This window comes from Phoenix dactylifera, chromosome 2 (genome assembly GCF_051530095.1).
Source record: "Phoenix dactylifera cultivar Ajwa chromosome 2, Ajwa_hap1_PhDact_Kaust_v1.1, whole genome shotgun sequence".
Lineage (NCBI taxonomy): Eukaryota > Viridiplantae > Streptophyta > Magnoliopsida > Arecales > Arecaceae > Phoenix > Phoenix dactylifera.
Window position 1 is genome coordinate 58008792 of NC_143191.1, and position 3626 is coordinate 58012417.

Consider the following 3626-nt stretch of genomic DNA (forward strand, 5'->3'; position numbering starts at 1 on the left):
CCTCTGGCGAGCAGCCAAACAAACCGCACCAAGTTAGCAACCAAGTCGCAGAAGCGAACAAAAGTCCAACAGCTGTTCCTTGTTTTCTTTTCTGTTAATCTTTTTTATTATTATTTTTACTATTAGCTAACGTTAGCTTCAAGTCTGCGAAGTCTCTGACTATTTGCATTGCCTCTTGAACGGATTTTTAACACAAAAATGAAAACAAATGCATGAGAACCCTTGGATTTATGTTCCGTTGCTAAAAGAGTGAGAGGATTTACCTTATTAGAAAAAGCTATAAGTACTTACCTTATTACCAAATTTAATATGGTGCTAGCTTGGCTAGGGCAAAGTAGAATATTTTAATCCAATCCCCTCTGAGTTACACTAATCCTCTCCTTTCATATTGGACATGGTAAAATCTAATAGCATCAACTTCATTTCCTTTTTGTATCATGGTTGAGATTTAAATGAAGCATGTGAAAGAAATATGCTAGTTCATGTATCTCTAGGCATACCATTGTATATGTATTACAAAGAGTAGAAGGTATCTACCACTCTTAATTTTAAAATCAACGTCCGAGTACTAGAATCGAATGTTCATATTATTGATCATGATATATGCCACTAGAAATGCCTAAAAATCAAAAATTATGTATTTTGGTTATCTCTAACTTATGTATCAGGTAGAAACAACAAATGAATAGTTTTTATTATACTAGCATGTTAAAGAATACAATAAAATTTTATATTAAGAATCTATTTTATTGATCATAATCTATGTATATTAAAGTATGTATAGATTGAAAATAAATAGATTTCAATACGGAGATCATAATAAAATATGATTTTATATTATTTTAACTATATGTTTTTGCACTCACTCAATGCATAGGCTAGAGATCATAAAATAATTGTGATTTTTGGTTCTAGGCATTTTTATTAGTATATACGATGATTGACTGCATGAATCTTTGATTTGAGTACTTGAATATTGACTTTGAACCTGAGAAGGGTAAATACTCTCTCCTCTTTAAAAATGAAGATACATACTAATTGTGTATGTTATTTAGTCACACGATGCAAGATCACATAATAATTACCATGAAATCTAGGTGAATGCATCCAAACATTGTAAAGATGGATATATGAGATGGAAAACTAGTGTGTGGGACTTCTCACATGGATAGATAGATTAGAAATTGAAATAAAGAGATGCTATGAAAAGACATGATAATGGTTTTAATAAAAAGATATGATGGTGAAGGGATGTGATTGGTGGCCATTTGATTTAATCCCATGGGCACCTTTTCCTAAGTGACTATTGATAGAGGGATATGATAGTGAAGGGCAGCACCTCTTTATAAGTGACTATTGATAGAGAGACATGATGAGAAAGGAATACACCTCTTCATAAATGACTATTGATAGTCTATAAATACATAAATTTTGATCCAAGCCACTCACTTTTCTTTCATCACCACAACCATTACACATACTACCATTCTCTTCCCTTCTTTCTCTTTATTTCTTTTCAAGAAATTTTGTATTCCTAACCTTCCTTGTTCGATCACTAGTCTAGCAACAATCACACAAGAGTGTATTCTCCATCTCAAGTTATCAATAAAAGAAACATAGCTTATCCTTGTATGTATTTATATAGGTACATATATGTGTATACATACATATATACATATATGCATACATACAAACACACATGTACACAAATAAATAACTATTAATAAAAAGACATGATGATAAAGGGAAGCACCTCTTCATAAGTGACTACTAATACAGAGACATGATGGTGAAAGAATGCATCGCCTTCTAAGTAACTATTAATAGAGGGATATGATGGTGAAGAGATGCAACTCTTCATAAGTGACTGTTGATAGAGAGAGGTGAAAGGATGCCTCTCTTCATAAATGACTATTGATAGTTTCTAAATATACAAGATTAGATCCAAGCCACTCAGTTTTCTTTCATCACCATAACCATTATATATACTACTATTCTCTTCCTTGATTCCTCTATTTTTTTTCAACAAAGTTTGTATCCCCAACCAACCCTATGTAACCACTAGTCTAGCGACAATTACACAAGAGTTTATTCTCCGTCTCAAGTTATCGATAAAAAACCATAGCTCATGCATGTTTGTATGTATGTGTATATATAGATATATATGTATGCATATATTTATGTGTGTGTATGTATATATAGATGCGTGTATGCACAGATGCATACATACATACTTTCATGTATATATATGTGTTGTGTATCCAATAGGGTAGCTCTATACAAATTCTTTTTATTCCCCTAAGCCCCAGATTTTAGTCTGAAGACTGCTCAAGAACTTTTAATCATGACTAGTTGCGTTGCTACCTGAAGTTCCACATCTCCTATATATTCGGCTCCACAAGCATCCATCCTAATGTAACCAAATTTGGTGGGCAATAGAAATCGAGACCCACACCTTTAAAAGGCGTGCGCCCGTCAACTTATTGTCACAAGAGGACAACTTGAAGCTGTCATCATGGTCAAGGGTGTTGCGAGATACTCGAGATTCTCCTACTGGTAGAGCTTTATTCTGCTGTAAATCATGCCATAGCAGCCGAAAATAGGCATTCTTACCTGTACCCAAGTGCTGCTATAATTCTAGACTGAAAGTAGATTAGCTAAAACCAAAACTATTCATGTGATCTTCTTTTAAGAATGGTACGTTCGATGGCTAAGGAGGAATTGTTTTCTTCCCCAGCCGACAGCCATGGTGGGGGGCGTCAGCTTTTGTGCTGGATCAAATCGTTTGTCCAAGAGCTGAAAGACAGCTATTTAGATGCTCTCGTTAATGTGGACTGAGGCATTTGGCCTGACTACAAACCATAGAAGCTGGCTCGACCATCTTATAAAAATAATAAGACTATTAACTTATAAGATGAGAAATACTAAATTATATATAAAAATTACTGAATTACTTGAAAATCAAATTCAAAAGCTTCAAAAAATAATTTCTGTGGCTGCTGGGATTCGAGCCCAGGTCTCCACGGCCACAACGTGGAATTCTAACCACTAAACTACAGCCACATGATAACCTTACGTTTAATAGCTATGCCTATAAAAGTAGGGATCTCACTCATTGTGGGCCAGCCTGGAAGAAACTTAATTATAAAGTATACAAAAATATGTTGCATATGAAGTCTCAAGTTAAGGTCAATTAGATAAGCAACTCCAAGTTTAACATATGAATATTTATAAAGAATATTCTTTGTCAATGTCTTCGCCCTCTTCTTACAAGAGATTGTATTGAACCAAGAAAAAGAGATGTGCTTCGTACACCGTTATGAAATCCTTTAAATTGATTTTTTTTTTTCATTTCGTTTTCTCTCCATTTTGAGTTATCTTAGATTTTGCACCTTTAAGCTGCAATTGGAATAGATGGCAGACAGGAGCAAGATGTAGTAACAATTCTCCCCATCCTCCTTGCTACATATTTTCTTTAATAATCATGTATTAAGAATCTAATTTTAGAAGTTTTCTTTCTCTCTTAGTTTGGGTTTTCGATCAACTTTTATTTGCATTAATTTTCTCAAAAGCTCCTATTCGAGTGAAAATAATTTTACTGATGACTTGAAGAAAACTATTGCCTG

General features: G+C 33.7%; 1 non-coding gene across 1 annotated transcript; it reads right to left on the reverse strand.

The window, feature by feature from the left end:
• Positions 1-2991: 2991 nt before the first annotated feature.
• Positions 2992-3063, reverse strand: TRNAH-GUG (transfer RNA histidin (anticodon GUG)). Its single transcript has one exon. It is a non-coding gene; the product is annotated as a tRNA-His (tRNA).
• Positions 3064-3626: the final 563 nt, after the last annotated feature.